This window comes from Epinephelus lanceolatus, chromosome 20 (genome assembly GCF_041903045.1).
Source record: "Epinephelus lanceolatus isolate andai-2023 chromosome 20, ASM4190304v1, whole genome shotgun sequence".
NCBI lineage: Eukaryota > Metazoa > Chordata > Actinopteri > Perciformes > Serranidae > Epinephelus > Epinephelus lanceolatus.
Window position 1 is genome coordinate 33,360,231 of NC_135753.1, and position 14,924 is coordinate 33,375,154.

Genomic DNA, 14,924 nt, shown 5'->3' on the forward strand with positions numbered 1-14,924 from the left:
TTGTAACCTGATAGCGGGCAAGTAAAGTGAGCACTAATGTCACTCATATGACCAACTCCAGTCTTCTTACTACTTGCACTGCACAAGCATTTCACAGCTTCTACACTCTGTTTGGGATACCTTCTTTGTTGTTTATTTGTGAATGATGACCACATGCATGCTGATATCATGCCAGAAACGCTCTCTCAATCAACATGAAGGTTCCATGGTGTAATGGTTAGCACTCTGCACTCTGGACTCTGAATCCAGTAATCCGAGTTCAAGTCTCGGTGGAACCTGCTTTATAACCACAGTATGGGGCTAAAGGATGAGTCCCTCCACCATCCCAATCTCGGCTTGGAATTGCACTCCGGATAGCCAGGGCTTCTTCCTTGGAAACGTTGCATGTTACGTGACACTGCAACAGGGCACCTACTGACACATTTCAGGTGCAACTTAGAAGAGTATCACAAAGTCATGCTTTGATAATGGTTGTAATCCTTACAATATTTTCATTTCATTTAAAATATTGCCTCAATAAAATGCCGACTTTGCAGTCAGTTGCTTTTGGCGCAGCGATGGGAAGTCAGTTTAAAAGCATATCTGTGGTTGTCGTGGCCGAGTGGTTAAGGCGATGGACTAGAAATCCATTGGGGTTTCCCCGCGCAGGTTCGAATCCTGCCGACAACGAGAGGCACCACTTTTCAGCAGTAGGCGCCCACCAATGAGGCATTTGCAGACTACTGCACCCACAGGTGTGTCTGGGAAATGTATCAGTGTCAAAGCAAACCAAGTGATGCTTTAATGATAACTGTTGAGTTAGTGGGCGCTCCCTCTTGTGTGTTGCCCCTTGATCGATACCTTCCAATCCTTATGTGCTCTATTCAGTCTCAATGCTCAGATAAATTGCTGAATTTGCAGTAAAATGCCTTTCACCCAGCGATGGTGGTATAGTGGTAAGCATAGCTGCCTTCCAAGCAGTTGACCCGGGTTCGATTCCCGGCCATCGCAGTCCTTTTCTGCCAGTGTACTGTTGCCTGCTTTTGTTGACAGAAAGTCAGCACAAAGCCAGCAAATGTTCCACTTCTCCGCAGTGATTGGTGGTATAGTGCTGCAAGAAATTCACCCAGCTTTGCTGTCATTCCATGGCAGTCTCATTTTAACCTCTGGCTCTCAAAGCCAATAAAATAACCAAAACAACAAACCAATAACAACCACCAATGTGCTCAGCCAATCACCCATATATTAGTCTGTTAGTCGGAGATAAGAGATTTCAAAGCAGCTGCCACAGTTTGATGTCTGTCCATCGCAGTTGCATTTTACAAGTTTCAAAGCCCTTTACTAGGGTTACATCAGTATCTTGATCAGATTGCTTCTTCCATTCAGGCATCGTCAAAGAAAATCAATTGAGTGCAGTGCTCGCTGGGGATGTAGCTCAGTGGTAGAGCGCATGCTTTGCATGTATGAGGCCCCGGGTTCAATCCCCGGCATCTCCAACAGGTATTATGGTGACGGAATAAGGATGAATCTGTTGGCTCATGAACTCCCAGAAAACAACACGGAATCACAGCCACCCTCAAATGGGAGGTATTGAGTATCACACAGGTAAGTAACACGCACTGTGGAAGATTAACTTAACTTGTGTGCAACCCTGACCAGCAGTCTTGGGATCCCTCCTCAGACAACTTTACGCCCATTCACACCTGGACCCATCTAACCCTAATGACGCACAACATGGCCGGGTGGGTCAACGACTCTCAGGTGACCTTAACGACTCTGAAAGTCAGAGCCTCACATGTCACCTCAACGACTCTGTAAGGGTTTCACACCCAGAACTCAAGAAACCTCTTGGATTAAGGGTTCACACCCAGAATTGAAGAAACCTCTTGGATGAGATGCCAAATGTCTGCAAGAAACTCAAGCAAGTCCACTTGCCTACGATAAAGCACTTAAGATAACCATGACCTGGATGACTGACAATCTTCACCTACATGTAAACTGCAGCTTTACTGGTTGGCCAAGGCATACATCTGCAGGGCCATAACTCTAGTTTTTTGAGATGAATCAAATGAAGAATATTGCTATTCATATGCCGGCTTTTTTTTTTTTTTCAATAGAAAGATTAAAGGTACGTGATGTCAGGATGGCCGAGCGGTCTAAGGCGCTGCGTTCAGGTCGCAGTCTCCCCTGGAGGCGTGGGTTCGAATCCCACTTCTGACAGCTGCAGCTTTTCACTGGAGGCAGTGCTTGTAACCTGATAGCGGGCAAGTAAAGTGAGCACTAATGTCACTCATATGACCAACTCCAGTCTTCTTACTACTTGCACTGCACAAGCATTTCACAGCTTCTACACTCTGTTTGGGATACCTTCTTTGTTGTTTATTTGTGAATGATGACCACATGCATGCTGATATCATGCCAGAAACGCTCTCTCAATCAACATGAAGGTTCCATGGTGTAATGGTTAGCACTCTGCACTCTGGACTCTGAATCCAGTAATCCGAGTTCAAGTCTCGGTGGAACCTGCTTTATAACCACAGTATGGGGCTAAAGGATGAGTCCCTCCACCATCCCAATCTCGGCTTGGAATTGCACTCCGGATAGCCAGGGCTTCTTCCTTGGAAACGTTGCATGTTACGTGACACTGCAACAGGGCACCTACTGACACATTTCAGGTGCAACTTAGAAGAGTATCACAAAGTCATGCTTTGATAATGGTTGTAATCCTTACAATATTTTCATTTCATTTAAAATATTGCCTCAATAAAATGCCGACTTTGCAGTCAGTTGCTTTTGGCGCAGCGATGGGAAGTCAGTTTAAAAGCATATCTGTGGTTGTCGTGGCCGAGTGGTTAAGGCGATGGACTAGAAATCCATTGGGGTTTCCCCGCGCAGGTTCGAATCCTGCCGACAACGAGAGGCACCACTTTTCAGCAGTAGGCGCCCACCAATGAGGCATTTGCAGACTACTGCACCCACAGGTGTGTCTGGGAAATGTATCAGTGTCAAAGCAAACCAAGTGATGCTTTAATGATAACTGTTGAGTTAGTGGGCGCTCCCTCTTGTGTGTTGCCCCTTGATCGATACCTTCCAATCCTTATGTGCTCTATTCAGTCTCAATGCTCAGATAAATTGCTGAATTTGCAGTAAAATGCCTTTCGCCCAGCGATGGTGGTATAGTGGTAAGCATAGCTGCCTTCCAAGCAGTTGACCCGGGTTCGATTCCCGGCCATCGCAGTCCTTTTCTGCCAGTGTACTGTTGCCTGCTTTTGTTGACAGAAAGTCAGCACAAAGCCAGCAAATGTTCCACTTCTCCGCAGTGATTGGTGGTATAGTGCTGCAAGAAATTCACCCAGCTTTGCTGTCATTCCATGGCAGTCTCATTTTAACCTCTGGCTCTCAAAGCCAATAAAATAACCAAAACAACAAACCAATAACAACCACCAATGTGCTCAGCCAATCACCCATATATTAGTCTGTTAGTCGGAGATAAGAGATTTCAAAGCAGCTGCCACAGTTTGATGTCTGTCCATCGCAGTTGCATTTTACAAGTTTCAAAGCCCTTTACTAGGGTTACATCAGTATCTTGATCAGATTGCTTCTTCCATTCAGGCATCGTCAAAGAAAATCAATTGAGTGCAGTGCTCGCTGGGGATGTAGCTCAGTGGTAGAGCGCATGCTTTGCATGTATTAGGCCCCGGGTTCAATCCCCGGCATCTCCAACAGGTATTATGGTGACGGAATAAGGATGAATCTGTTGGCTCATGAACTCCCAGAAAACAAGACGGAATCACAGCCACCCTCAAATGGGAGGTATTGAGTATCACACAGGTAAGTAACACGCACTGTGGAAGATTAACTTAACTTGTGTGCAACCCTGACCAGCAGTCTTGGGATCCCTCCTCAGACAACTTTACGCCCATTCACACCTGGACCCATCTAACCCTAATGACGCACAACATGGCCGGGTGGGTCAACGACTCTCAGGTGACCTTAACGACTCTGAAAGTCAGAGCCTCACATGTCACCTCAACGACTCTGTAAGGGTTTCACACCCAGAACTCAAGAAACCTCTTGGATTAAGGGTTCACACCCAGAATTGAAGAAACCTCTTGGATGAGATGCCAAATGTCTGCAAGAAACTCAAGCAAGTCCACTTGCCTACGATAAAGCACTTAAGATAACCATGACCTGGATGACTGACAATCTTCACCTACATGTAAACTGCAGCTTTACTGGTTGGCCAAGGCATACATCTGCAGGGCCATAACTCTAGTTTTTTGAGATGAATCAAATGAAGAATATTGCTATTCATATGCCGGCTTTTTTTTTTTTTTCAATAGAAAGATTAAAGGTACGTGATGTCAGGATGGCCGAGTGGTCTAAGGCGCTGCGTTCAGGTCGCAGTCTCCCCTGGAGGCGTGGGTTCGAATCCCACTTCTGACAGCTGCAGCTTTTCACTGGAGGCAGTGCTTGTAACCTGATAGCGGGCAAGTAAAGTGAGCACTAATGTCACTCATATGACCAACTCCAGTCTTCTTACTACTTGCACTGCACAAGCATTTCACAGCTTCTACACTCTGTTTGGGATACCTTCTTTGTTGTTTATTTGTGAATGATGACCACATGCATGCTGATATCATGCCAGAAACGCTCTCTCAATCAACATGAAGGTTCCATGGTGTAATGGTTAGCACTCTGCACTCTGGACTCTGAATCCAGTAATCCGAGTTCAAGTCTCGGTGGAACCTGCTTTATAACCACAGTATGGGGCTAAAGGATGAGTCCCTCCACCATCCCAATCTCGGCTTGGAATTGCACTCCGGATAGCCAGGGCTTCTTCCTTGGAAACGTTGCATGTTACGTGACACTGCAACAGGGCACCTACTGACACATTTCAGGTGCAACTTAGAAGAGTATCACAAAGTCATGCTTTGATAATGGTTGTAATCCTTACAATATTTTCATTTCATTTAAAATATTGCCTCAATAAAATGCCGACTTTGCAGTCAGTTGCTTTTGGCGCAGCGATGGGAAGTCAGTTTAAAAGCATATCTGTGGTTGTCGTGGCCGAGTGGTTAAGGCGATGGACTAGAAATCCATTGGGGTTTCCCCGCGCAGGTTCGAATCCTGCCGACAACGAGAGGCACCACTTTTCAGCAGTAGGCGCCCACCAATGAGGCATTTGCAGACTACTGCACCCACAGGTGTGTCTGGGAAATGTATCAGTGTCAAAGCAAACCAAGTGATGCTTTAATGATAACTGTTGAGTTAGTGGGCGCTCCCTCTTGTGTGTTGCCCCTTGATCGATACCTTCCAATCCTTATGTGCTCTATTCAGTCTCAATGCTCAGATAAATTGCTGAATTTGCAGTAAAATGCCTTTCGCCCAGCGATGGTGGTATAGTGGTAAGCATAGCTGCCTTCCAAGCAGTTGACCCGGGTTCGATTCCCGGCCATCGCAGTCCTTTTCTGCCAGTGTACTGTTGCCTGCTTTTGTTGACAGAAAGTCAGCACAAAGCCAGCAAATGTTCCACTTCTCCGCAGTGATTGGTGGTATAGTGCTGCAAGAAATTCACCCAGCTTTGCTGTCATTCCATGGCAGTCTCATTTTAACCTCTGGCTCTCAAAGCCAATAAAATAACCAAAACAACAAACCAATAACAACCACCAATGTGCTCAGCCAATCACCCATATATTAGTCTGTTAGTCGGAGATAAGAGATTTCAAAGCAGCTGCCACAGTTTGATGTCTGTCCATCGCAGTTGCATTTTACAAGTTTCAAAGCCCTTTACTAGGGTTACATCAGTATCTTGATCAGATTGCTTCTTCCATTCAGGCATCGTCAAAGAAAATCAATTGAGTGCAGTGCTCGCTGGGGATGTAGCTCAGTGGTAGAGCGCATGCTTTGCATGTATGAGGCCCCGGGTTCAATCCCCGGCATCTCCAACAGGTATTATGGTGACGGAATAAGGATGAATCTGTTGGCTCATGAACTCCCAGAAAACAACACGGAATCACAGCCACCCTCAAATGGGAGGTATTGAGTATCACACAGGTAAGTAACACGCACTGTGGAAGATTAACTTAACTTGTGTGCAACCCTGACCAGCAGTCTTGGGATCCCTCCTCAGACAACTTTACGCCCATTCACACCTGGACCCATCTAACCCTAATGACGCACAACATGGCCGGGTGGGTCAACGACTCTCAGGTGACCTTAACGACTCTGAAAGTCAGAGCCTCACATGTCACCTCAACGACTCTGTAAGGGTTTCACACCCAGAACTCAAGAAACCTCTTGGATTAAGGGTTCACACCCAGAATTGAAGAAACCTCTTGGATGAGATGCCAAATGTCTGCAAGAAACTCAAGCAAGTCCACTTGCCTACGATAAAGCACTTAAGATAACCATGACCTGGATGACTGACAATCTTCACCTACATGTAAACTGCAGCTTTACTGGTTGGCCAAGGCATACATCTGCAGGGCCATAACTCTAGTTTTTTGAGATGAATCAAATGAAGAATATTGCTATTCATATGCCGGCTTTTTTTTTTTTTTCAATAGAAAGATTAAAGGTACGTGATGTCAGGATGGCCGAGCGGTCTAAGGCGCTGCGTTCAGGTCGCAGTCTCCCCTGGAGGCGTGGGTTCGAATCCCACTTCTGACAGCTGCAGCTTTTCACTGGAGGCAGTGCTTGTAACCTGATAGCGGGCAAGTAAAGTGAGCACTAATGTCACTCATATGACCAACTCCAGTCTTCTTACTACTTGCACTGCACAAGCATTTCACAGCTTCTACACTCTGTTTGGGATACCTTCTTTGTTGTTTATTTGTGAATGATGACCACATGCATGCTGATATCATGCCAGAAACGCTCTCTCAATCAACATGAAGGTTCCATGGTGTAATGGTTAGCACTCTGCACTCTGGACTCTGAATCCAGTAATCCGAGTTCAAGTCTCGGTGGAACCTGCTTTATAACCACAGTATGGGGCTAAAGGATGAGTCCCTCCACCATCCCAATCTCGGCTTGGAATTGCACTCCGGATAGCCAGGGCTTCTTCCTTGGAAACGTTGCATGTTACGTGACACTGCAACAGGGCACCTACTGACACATTTCAGGTGCAACTTAGAAGAGTATCACAAAGTCATGCTTTGATAATGGTTGTAATCCTTACAATATTTTCATTTCATTTAAAATATTGCCTCAATAAAATGCCGACTTTGCAGTCAGTTGCTTTTGGCGCAGCGATGGGAAGTCAGTTTAAAAGCATATCTGTGGTTGTCGTGGCCGAGTGGTTAAGGCGATGGACTAGAAATCCATTGGGGTTTCCCCGCGCAGGTTCGAATCCTGCCGACAACGAGAGGCACCACTTTTCAGCAGTAGGCGCCCACCAATGAGGCATTTGCAGACTACTGCACCCACAGGTGTGTCTGGGAAATGTATCAGTGTCAAAGCAAACCAAGTGATGCTTTAATGATAACTGTTGAGTTAGTGGGCGCTCCCTCTTGTGTGTTGCCCCTTGATCGATACCTTCCAATCCTTATGTGCTCTATTCAGTCTCAATGCTCAGATAAATTGCTGAATTTGCAGTAAAATGCCTTTCACCCAGCGATGGTGGTATAGTGGTAAGCATAGCTGCCTTCCAAGCAGTTGACCCGGGTTCGATTCCCGGCCATCGCAGTCCTTTTCTGCCAGTGTACTGTTGCCTGCTTTTGTTGACAGAAAGTCAGCACAAAGCCAGCAAATGTTCCACTTCTCCGCAGTGATTGGTGGTATAGTGCTGCAAGAAATTCACCCAGCTTTGCTGTCATTCCATGGCAGTCTCATTTTAACCTCTGGCTCTCAAAGCCAATAAAATAACCAAAACAACAAACCAATAACAACCACCAATGTGCTCAGCCAATCACCCATATATTAGTCTGTTAGTCGGAGATAAGAGATTTCAAAGCAGCTGCCACAGTTTGATGTCTGTCCATCGCAGTTGCATTTTACAAGTTTCAAAGCCCTTTACTAGGGTTACATCAGTATCTTGATCAGATTGCTTCTTCCATTCAGGCATCGTCAAAGAAAATCAATTGAGTGCAGTGCTCGCTGGGGATGTAGCTCAGTGGTAGAGCGCATGCTTTGCATGTATGAGGCCCCGGGTTCAATCCCCGGCATCTCCAACAGGTATTATGGTGACGGAATAAGGATGAATCTGTTGGCTCATGAACTCCCAGAAAACAACACGGAATCACAGCCACCCTCAAATGGGAGGTATTGAGTATCACACAGGTAAGTAACACGCACTGTGGAAGATTAACTTAACTTGTGTGCAACCCTGACCAGCAGTCTTGGGATCCCTCCTCAGACAACTTTACGCCCATTCACACCTGGACCCATCTAACCCTAATGACGCACAACATGGCCGGGTGGGTCAACGACTCTCAGGTGACCTTAACGACTCTGAAAGTCAGAGCCTCACATGTCACCTCAACGACTCTGTAAGGGTTTCACACCCAGAACTCAAGAAACCTCTTGGATTAAGGGTTCACACCCAGAATTGAAGAAACCTCTTGGATGAGATGCCAAATGTCTGCAAGAAACTCAAGCAAGTCCACTTGCCTACGATAAAGCACTTAAGATAACCATGACCTGGATGACTGACAATCTTCACCTACATGTAAACTGCAGCTTTACTGGTTGGCCAAGGCATACATCTGCAGGGCCATAACTCTAGTTTTTTGAGATGAATCAAATGAAGAATATTGCTATTCATATGCCGGCTTTTTTTTTTTTTTCAATAGAAAGATTAAAAGTACGTGATGTCAGGATGGCCGAGCGGTCTAAGGCGCTGCGTTCAGGTCGCAGTCTCCCCTGGAGGCGTGGGTTCGAATCCCACTTCTGACAGCTGCAGCTTTTCACTGGAGGCAGTGCTTGTAACCTGATAGCGGGCAAGTAAAGTGAGCACTAATGTCACTCATATGACCAACTCCAGTCTTCTTACTACTTGCACTGCACAAGCATTTCACAGCTTCTACACTCTGTTTGGGATACCTTCTTTGTTGTTTATTTGTGAATGATGACCACATGCATGCTGATATCATGCCAGAAACGCTCTCTCAATCAACATGAAGGTTCCATGGTGTAATGGTTAGCACTCTGCACTCTGGACTCTGAATCCAGTAATCCGAGTTCAAGTCTCGGTGGAACCTGCTTTATAACCACAGTATGGGGCTAAAGGATGAGTCCCTCCACCATCCCAATCTCGGCTTGGAATTGCACTCCGGATAGCCAGGGCTTCTTCCTTGGAAACGTTGCATGTTACGTGACACTGCAACAGGGCACCTACTGACACATTTCAGGTGCAACTTAGAAGAGTATCACAAAGTCATGCTTTGATAATGGTTGTAATCCTTACAATATTTTCATTTCATTTAAAATATTGCCTTAATAAAATGCCGACTTTGCAGTCAGTTGCTTTTGGCGCAGCGATGGGAAGTCAGTTTAAAAGCATATCTGTGGTTGTTGTGGCCGAGTGGTTAAGGCGATGGACTAGAAATCCATTGGGGTTTCCCCGCGCAGGTTCGAATCCTGCCGACAACGAGAGGCACCACTTTTCAGCAGTAGGCGCCCACCAATGAGGCATTTGCAGACTACTGCACCCACAGGTGTGTCTGGGAAATGTATCAGTGTCAAAGCAAACCAAGTGATGCTTTAATGATAACTGTTGAGTTAGTGGGCGCTCCCTCTTGTGTGTTGCCCCTTGATCGATACCTTCCAATCCTTATGTGCTCTATTCAGTCTCAATGCTCAGATAAATTGCTGAATTTGCAGTAAAATGCCTTTCGCCCAGCGATGGTGGTATAGTGGTAAGCATAGCTGCCTTCCAAGCAGTTGACCCGGGTTCGATTCCCGGCCATCGCAGTCCTTTTCTGCCAGTGTACTGTTGCCTGCTTTTGTTGACAGAAAGTCAGCACAAAGCCAGCAAATGTTCCACTTCTCCGCAGTGATTGGTGGTATAGTGCTGCAAGAAATTCACCCAGCTTTGCTGTCATTCCATGGCAGTCTCATTTTAACCTCTGGCTCTCAAAGCCAATAAAATAACCAAAACAACAAACCAATAACAACCACCAATGTGCTCAGCCAATCACCCATATATTAGTCTGTTAGTCGGAGATAAGAGATTTCAAAGCAGCTGCCACAGTTTGATGTCTGTCCATCGCAGTTGCATTTTACAAGTTTCAAAGCCCTTTACTAGGGTTACATCAGTATCTTGATCAGATTGCTTCTTCCATTCAGGCATCGTCAAAGAAAATCAATTGAGTGCAGTGCTCACTGGGGATGTAGCTCAGTGGTAGAGCGCATGCTTTGCATGTATGAGGCCCCGGGTTCAATCCCCGGCATCTCCAACAGGTATTATGGTGACGGAATAAGGATGAATCTGTTGGCTCATGAACTCCCAGAAAACAACACGGAATCACAGCCACCCTCAAATGGGAGGTATTGAGTATCACACAGGTAAGTAACACGCACTGTGGAAGATTAACTTAACTTGTGTGCAACCCTGACCAGCAGTCTTGGGATCCCTCCTCAGACAACTTTACGCCCATTCACACCTGGACCCATCTAACCCTAATGACGCACAACATGGGCGGGTGGGTCAACGACTCTCAGGTGACCTTAACGACTCTGAAAGTCAGAGCCTCACATGTCACCTCAACGACTCTGTAAGGGTTTCACACCCAGAACTCAAGAAACCTCTTGGATTAAGGGTTCACACCCAGAATTGAAGAAACCTCTTGGATGAGATGCCAAATGTCTGCAAGAAACTCAAGCAAGTCCACTTGCCTACGATAAAGCACTTAAGATAACCATGACCTGGATGACTGACAATCTTCACCTACATGTAAACTGCAGCTTTACTGGTTGGCCAAGGCATACATCTGCAGGGCCATAACTCCAGTTTTTTGAGATGAATCAAATGAAGAATATTGCTATTCATATGCCGGCTTTTTTTTTTTTTTCAATAGAAAGATTAAAGGTACGTGATGTCAGGATGGCCGAGCGGTCTAAGGCGCTGCGTTCAGGTCGCAGTCTCCCCTGGAGGCGTGGGTTCGAATCCCACTTCTGACAGCTGCAGCTTTTCACTGGAGGCAGTGCTTGTAACCTGATAGCGGGCAAGTAAAGTGAGCACTAATGTCACTCATATGACCAACTCCAGTCTTCTTACTACTTGCACTGCACAAGCATTTCACAGCTTCTACACTCTGTTTGGGATACCTTCTTTGTTGTTTATTTGTGAATGATGACCACATGCATGCTGATATCATGCCAGAAACGCTCTCTCAATCAACATGAAGGTTCCATGGTGTAATGGTTAGCACTCTGCACTCTGGACTCTGAATCCAGTAATCCGAGTTCAAGTCTCGGTGGAACCTGCTTTATAACCACAGTATGGGGCTAAAGGATGAGTCCCTCCACCATCCCAATCTCGGCTTGGAATTGCACTCCGGATAGCCAGGGCTTCTTCCTTGGAAACGTTGCATGTTACGTGACACTGCAACAGGGCACCTACTGACACATTTCAGGTGCAACTTAGAAGAGTATCACAAAGTCATGCTTTGATAATGGTTGTAATCCTTACAATATTTTCATTTCATTTAAAATATTGCCTCAATAAAATGCCGACTTTGCAGTCAGTTGCTTTTGGCGCAGCGATGGGAAGTCAGTTTAAAAGCATATCTGTGGTTGTCGTGGCCGAGTGGTTAAGGCGATGGACTAGAAATCCATTGGGGTTTCCCCGCGCAGGTTCGAATCCTGCCGACAACGAGAGGCACCACTTTTCAGCAGTAGGCGCCCACCAATGAGGCATTTGCAGACTACTGCACCCACAGGTGTGTCTGGGAAATGTATCAGTGTCAAAGCAAACCAAGTGATGCTTTAATGATAACTGTTGAGTTAGTGGGCGCTCCCTCTTGTGTGTTGCCCCTTGATCGATACCTTCCAATCCTTATGTGCTCTATTCAGTCTCAATGCTCAGATAAATTGCTGAATTTGCAGTAAAATGCCTTTCGCCCAGCAATGGTGGTATAGTGGTAAGCATAGCTGCCTTCCAAGCAGTTGACCCGGGTTCGATTCCCGGCCATCGCAGTCCTTTTCTGCCAGTGTACTGTTGCCTGCTTTTGTTGACAGAAAGTCAGCACAAAGCCAGCAAATGTTCCACTTCTCCGCAGTGATTGGTGGTATAGTGCTGCAAGAAATTCACCCAGCTTTGCTGTCATTCCATGGCAGTCTCATTTTAACCTCTGGCTCTCAAAGCCAATAAAATAACCAAAACAACAAACCAATAACAACCACCAATGTGCTCAGCCAATCACCCATATATTAGTCTGTTAGTCGGAGATAAGAGATTTCAAAGCAGCTGCCACAGTTTGATGTCTGTCCATCGCAGTTGCATTTTACAAGTTTCAAAGCCCTTTACTAGGGTTACATCAGTATCTTGATCAGATTGCTTCTTCCATTCAGGCATCGTCAAAGAAAATCAATTGAGTGCAGTGCTCGCTGGGGATGTAGCTCAGTGGTAGAGCGCATGCTTTGCATGTATGAGGCCCCGGGTTCAATCCCCGGCATCTCCAACAGGTATTATGGTGACGGAATAAGGATGAATCTGTTGGCTCATGAACTCCCAGAAAACAACACGGAATCACAGCCACCCTCAAATGGGAGGTATTGAGTATCACACAGGTAAGTAACACGCACTGTGGAAGATTAACTTAACTTGTGTGCAACCCTGACCAGCAGTCTTGGGATCCCTCCTCAGACAACTTTACGCCCATTCACACCTGGACCCATCTAACCCTAATGACGCACAACATGGCCGGGTGGGTCAACGACTCTCAGGTGACCTTAACGACTCTGAAAGTCAGAGCCTCACATGTCACCTCAACGACTCTGTAAGGGTTTCACACCCAGAACTCAAGAAACCTCTTGGATTAAGGGTTCACACCCAGAATTGAAGAAACCTCTTGGATGAGATGCCAAATGTCTGCAAGAAACTCAAGCAAGTCCACTTGCCTACGATAAAGCACTTAAGATAACCATGACCTGGATGACTGACAATCTTCACCTACATGTAAACTGCAGCTTTACTGGTTGGCCAAGGCATACATCTGCAGGGCCATAACTCTAGTTTTTTGAGATGAATCAAATGAAGAATATTGCTATTCATATGCCGGCTTTTTTTTTTTTTTCAATAGAAAGATTAAAGGTACGTGATGTCAGGATGGCCGAGCGGTCTAAGGCGCTGCGTTCAGGTCGCAGTCTCCCCTGGAGGCGTGGGTTCGAATCCCACTTCTGACAGCTGCAGCTTTTCACTGGAGGCAGTGCTTGTAACCTGATAGCGGGCAAGTAAAGTGAGCACTAATGTCACTCATATGACCAACTCCAGTCTTCTTACTACTTGCACTGCACAAGCATTTCACAGCTTCTACACTCTGTTTGGGAAACCTTCTTTGTTGTTTATTTGTGAATGATGACCACATGCATGCTGATATCATGCCAGAAACGCTCTCTCAATCAACATGAAGGTTCCATGGTGTAATGGTTAGCACTCTGCACTCTGGACTCTGAATCCAGTAATCCGAGTTCAAGTCTCGGTGGAACCTGCTTTATAACCACAGTATGGGGCTAAAGGATGAGTCCCTCCACCATCCCAATCTCGGCTTGGAATTGCACTCCGGATAGCCAGGGCTTCTTCCTTGGAAACGTTGCATGTTACGTGACACTGCAACAGGGCACCTACTGACACATTTCAGGTGCAACTTAGAAGAGTATCACAAAGTCATGCTTTGATAATGGTTGTAATCCTTACAATATTTTCATTTCATTTAAAATATTGCCTCAATAAAATGCCGACTTTGCAGTCAGTTGCTTTTGGCGCAGCGATGGGAAGTCAGTTTAAAAGCATATCTGTGGTTGTCGTGGCCGAGTGGTTAAGGCGATGGACTAGAAATCCATTGGGGTTTCCCCGCGCAGGTTCGAATCCTGCCGACAACGAGAGGCACCACTTTTCAGCAGTAGGCGCCCACCAATGAGGCATTTGCAGACTACTGCACCCACAGGTGTGTCTGGGAAATGTATCAGTGTCAAAGCAAACCAAGTGATGCTTTAATGATAACTGTTGAGTTAGTGGGCGCTCCCTCTTGTGTGTTGCCCCTTGATCGATACCTTCCAATCCTTATGTGCTCTATTCAGTCTCAATGCTCAGATAAATTGCTGAATTTGCAGTAAAATGCCTTTCGCCCAGCGATGGTGGTATAGTGGTAAGCATAGCTGCCTTCCAAGCAGTTGACCCGGGTTCGATTCCCGGCCATCGCAGTCCTTTTCTGCCAGTGTACTGTTGCCTGCTTTTGTTGACAGAAAGTCAGCACAAAGCCAGCAAATGTTCCACTTCTCCGCAGTGATTGGTGGTATAGTGCTGCAAGAAATTCACCCAGCTTTGCTGTCATTCCATGGCAGTCTCATTTTAACCTCTGGCTCTCAAAGCCAATAAAATAACCAAAACAACAAACCAATAACAACCACCAATGTGCTCAGCCAATCACCCATATATTAGTCTGTTAGTCGGAGATAAGAGATTTCAAAGCAGCTGCCACAGTTTGATGTCTGTCCATCGCAGTTGCATTTTACAAGTTTCAAAGCCCTTTACTAGGGTTACATCAGTATCTTGATCAGATTGCTTCTTCCATTCAGGCATCGTCAAAGAAAATCAATTGAGTGCAGTGCTCGCTGGGGATGTAGCTCAGTGGTAGAGCGCATGCTTTGCATGTATGAGGCCCCGGGTTCAATCCCCGGCATCTCCAACAGGTATTATGGTGACGGAATAAGGATGAATCTGTTGGCTCATGAACTCCCAGAAAACAACACGGAATCACAGCCACCCTCAAATGGGAGGT

General features: G+C 46.0%; 34 non-coding genes across 34 annotated transcripts; all 34 read left to right on the top strand.

Moving 5' to 3' along the window:
- The first annotated feature begins 199 nt into the window (after positions 1–199).
- trnaq-cug (transfer RNA glutamine (anticodon CUG)) lies at positions 200–278 on the top strand. The gene has a single exon. It is a non-coding gene; the product is annotated as a tRNA-Gln (tRNA).
- Positions 279–587: 309 nt separating this feature from the next.
- On the top strand, positions 588–669 carry trnas-aga (transfer RNA serine (anticodon AGA)). The gene has a single exon. It is a non-coding gene; the product is annotated as a tRNA-Ser (tRNA).
- Positions 670–918: 249 nt separating this feature from the next.
- trnag-ucc (transfer RNA glycine (anticodon UCC)) lies at positions 919–990 on the top strand. The gene has a single exon. It is a non-coding gene; the product is annotated as a tRNA-Gly (tRNA).
- A 413-nt stretch (positions 991–1,403) lies between these two features.
- On the top strand, positions 1,404–1,475 carry trnaa-ugc (transfer RNA alanine (anticodon UGC)). Its single transcript has one exon. It is a non-coding gene; the product is annotated as a tRNA-Ala (tRNA).
- A 641-nt stretch (positions 1,476–2,116) lies between these two features.
- trnal-cag (transfer RNA leucine (anticodon CAG)) lies at positions 2,117–2,199 on the top strand. The gene has a single exon. It is a non-coding gene; the product is annotated as a tRNA-Leu (tRNA).
- Positions 2,200–2,425: 226 nt separating this feature from the next.
- trnaq-cug (transfer RNA glutamine (anticodon CUG)) lies at positions 2,426–2,504 on the top strand. The gene has a single exon. It is a non-coding gene; the product is annotated as a tRNA-Gln (tRNA).
- A 309-nt stretch (positions 2,505–2,813) lies between these two features.
- trnas-aga (transfer RNA serine (anticodon AGA)) lies at positions 2,814–2,895 on the top strand. The gene has a single exon. It is a non-coding gene; the product is annotated as a tRNA-Ser (tRNA).
- A 249-nt stretch (positions 2,896–3,144) lies between these two features.
- trnag-ucc (transfer RNA glycine (anticodon UCC)) lies at positions 3,145–3,216 on the top strand. The gene has a single exon. It is a non-coding gene; the product is annotated as a tRNA-Gly (tRNA).
- Positions 3,217–3,629: 413 nt separating this feature from the next.
- On the top strand, positions 3,630–3,701 carry trnaa-ugc (transfer RNA alanine (anticodon UGC)). Its single transcript has one exon. It is a non-coding gene; the product is annotated as a tRNA-Ala (tRNA).
- A 641-nt stretch (positions 3,702–4,342) lies between these two features.
- Positions 4,343–4,425, top strand: trnal-cag (transfer RNA leucine (anticodon CAG)). Its single transcript has one exon. It is a non-coding gene; the product is annotated as a tRNA-Leu (tRNA).
- Positions 4,426–4,651: 226 nt separating this feature from the next.
- trnaq-cug (transfer RNA glutamine (anticodon CUG)) lies at positions 4,652–4,730 on the top strand. The gene has a single exon. It is a non-coding gene; the product is annotated as a tRNA-Gln (tRNA).
- Positions 4,731–5,039: 309 nt separating this feature from the next.
- On the top strand, positions 5,040–5,121 carry trnas-aga (transfer RNA serine (anticodon AGA)). The gene has a single exon. It is a non-coding gene; the product is annotated as a tRNA-Ser (tRNA).
- Positions 5,122–5,370: 249 nt separating this feature from the next.
- On the top strand, positions 5,371–5,442 carry trnag-ucc (transfer RNA glycine (anticodon UCC)). Its single transcript has one exon. It is a non-coding gene; the product is annotated as a tRNA-Gly (tRNA).
- Positions 5,443–5,855: 413 nt separating this feature from the next.
- On the top strand, positions 5,856–5,927 carry trnaa-ugc (transfer RNA alanine (anticodon UGC)). Its single transcript has one exon. It is a non-coding gene; the product is annotated as a tRNA-Ala (tRNA).
- Positions 5,928–6,568: 641 nt separating this feature from the next.
- Positions 6,569–6,651, top strand: trnal-cag (transfer RNA leucine (anticodon CAG)). Its single transcript has one exon. It is a non-coding gene; the product is annotated as a tRNA-Leu (tRNA).
- Positions 6,652–6,877: 226 nt separating this feature from the next.
- On the top strand, positions 6,878–6,956 carry trnaq-cug (transfer RNA glutamine (anticodon CUG)). Its single transcript has one exon. It is a non-coding gene; the product is annotated as a tRNA-Gln (tRNA).
- A 309-nt stretch (positions 6,957–7,265) lies between these two features.
- trnas-aga (transfer RNA serine (anticodon AGA)) lies at positions 7,266–7,347 on the top strand. Its single transcript has one exon. It is a non-coding gene; the product is annotated as a tRNA-Ser (tRNA).
- A 249-nt stretch (positions 7,348–7,596) lies between these two features.
- trnag-ucc (transfer RNA glycine (anticodon UCC)) lies at positions 7,597–7,668 on the top strand. Its single transcript has one exon. It is a non-coding gene; the product is annotated as a tRNA-Gly (tRNA).
- Positions 7,669–8,081: 413 nt separating this feature from the next.
- trnaa-ugc (transfer RNA alanine (anticodon UGC)) lies at positions 8,082–8,153 on the top strand. Its single transcript has one exon. It is a non-coding gene; the product is annotated as a tRNA-Ala (tRNA).
- Positions 8,154–8,794: 641 nt separating this feature from the next.
- On the top strand, positions 8,795–8,877 carry trnal-cag (transfer RNA leucine (anticodon CAG)). The gene has a single exon. It is a non-coding gene; the product is annotated as a tRNA-Leu (tRNA).
- Positions 8,878–9,103: 226 nt separating this feature from the next.
- trnaq-cug (transfer RNA glutamine (anticodon CUG)) lies at positions 9,104–9,182 on the top strand. Its single transcript has one exon. It is a non-coding gene; the product is annotated as a tRNA-Gln (tRNA).
- A 309-nt stretch (positions 9,183–9,491) lies between these two features.
- trnas-aga (transfer RNA serine (anticodon AGA)) lies at positions 9,492–9,573 on the top strand. Its single transcript has one exon. It is a non-coding gene; the product is annotated as a tRNA-Ser (tRNA).
- Positions 9,574–9,822: 249 nt separating this feature from the next.
- On the top strand, positions 9,823–9,894 carry trnag-ucc (transfer RNA glycine (anticodon UCC)). The gene has a single exon. It is a non-coding gene; the product is annotated as a tRNA-Gly (tRNA).
- Positions 9,895–10,307: 413 nt separating this feature from the next.
- On the top strand, positions 10,308–10,379 carry trnaa-ugc (transfer RNA alanine (anticodon UGC)). Its single transcript has one exon. It is a non-coding gene; the product is annotated as a tRNA-Ala (tRNA).
- Positions 10,380–11,020: 641 nt separating this feature from the next.
- On the top strand, positions 11,021–11,103 carry trnal-cag (transfer RNA leucine (anticodon CAG)). Its single transcript has one exon. It is a non-coding gene; the product is annotated as a tRNA-Leu (tRNA).
- Positions 11,104–11,329: 226 nt separating this feature from the next.
- trnaq-cug (transfer RNA glutamine (anticodon CUG)) lies at positions 11,330–11,408 on the top strand. The gene has a single exon. It is a non-coding gene; the product is annotated as a tRNA-Gln (tRNA).
- A 309-nt stretch (positions 11,409–11,717) lies between these two features.
- trnas-aga (transfer RNA serine (anticodon AGA)) lies at positions 11,718–11,799 on the top strand. The gene has a single exon. It is a non-coding gene; the product is annotated as a tRNA-Ser (tRNA).
- A 249-nt stretch (positions 11,800–12,048) lies between these two features.
- trnag-ucc (transfer RNA glycine (anticodon UCC)) lies at positions 12,049–12,120 on the top strand. Its single transcript has one exon. It is a non-coding gene; the product is annotated as a tRNA-Gly (tRNA).
- A 413-nt stretch (positions 12,121–12,533) lies between these two features.
- trnaa-ugc (transfer RNA alanine (anticodon UGC)) lies at positions 12,534–12,605 on the top strand. The gene has a single exon. It is a non-coding gene; the product is annotated as a tRNA-Ala (tRNA).
- Positions 12,606–13,246: 641 nt separating this feature from the next.
- Positions 13,247–13,329, top strand: trnal-cag (transfer RNA leucine (anticodon CAG)). Its single transcript has one exon. It is a non-coding gene; the product is annotated as a tRNA-Leu (tRNA).
- A 226-nt stretch (positions 13,330–13,555) lies between these two features.
- Positions 13,556–13,634, top strand: trnaq-cug (transfer RNA glutamine (anticodon CUG)). Its single transcript has one exon. It is a non-coding gene; the product is annotated as a tRNA-Gln (tRNA).
- Positions 13,635–13,943: 309 nt separating this feature from the next.
- On the top strand, positions 13,944–14,025 carry trnas-aga (transfer RNA serine (anticodon AGA)). The gene has a single exon. It is a non-coding gene; the product is annotated as a tRNA-Ser (tRNA).
- A 249-nt stretch (positions 14,026–14,274) lies between these two features.
- trnag-ucc (transfer RNA glycine (anticodon UCC)) lies at positions 14,275–14,346 on the top strand. The gene has a single exon. It is a non-coding gene; the product is annotated as a tRNA-Gly (tRNA).
- A 413-nt stretch (positions 14,347–14,759) lies between these two features.
- On the top strand, positions 14,760–14,831 carry trnaa-ugc (transfer RNA alanine (anticodon UGC)). Its single transcript has one exon. It is a non-coding gene; the product is annotated as a tRNA-Ala (tRNA).
- The last annotated feature ends 93 nt before the right edge of the window (positions 14,832–14,924 follow it).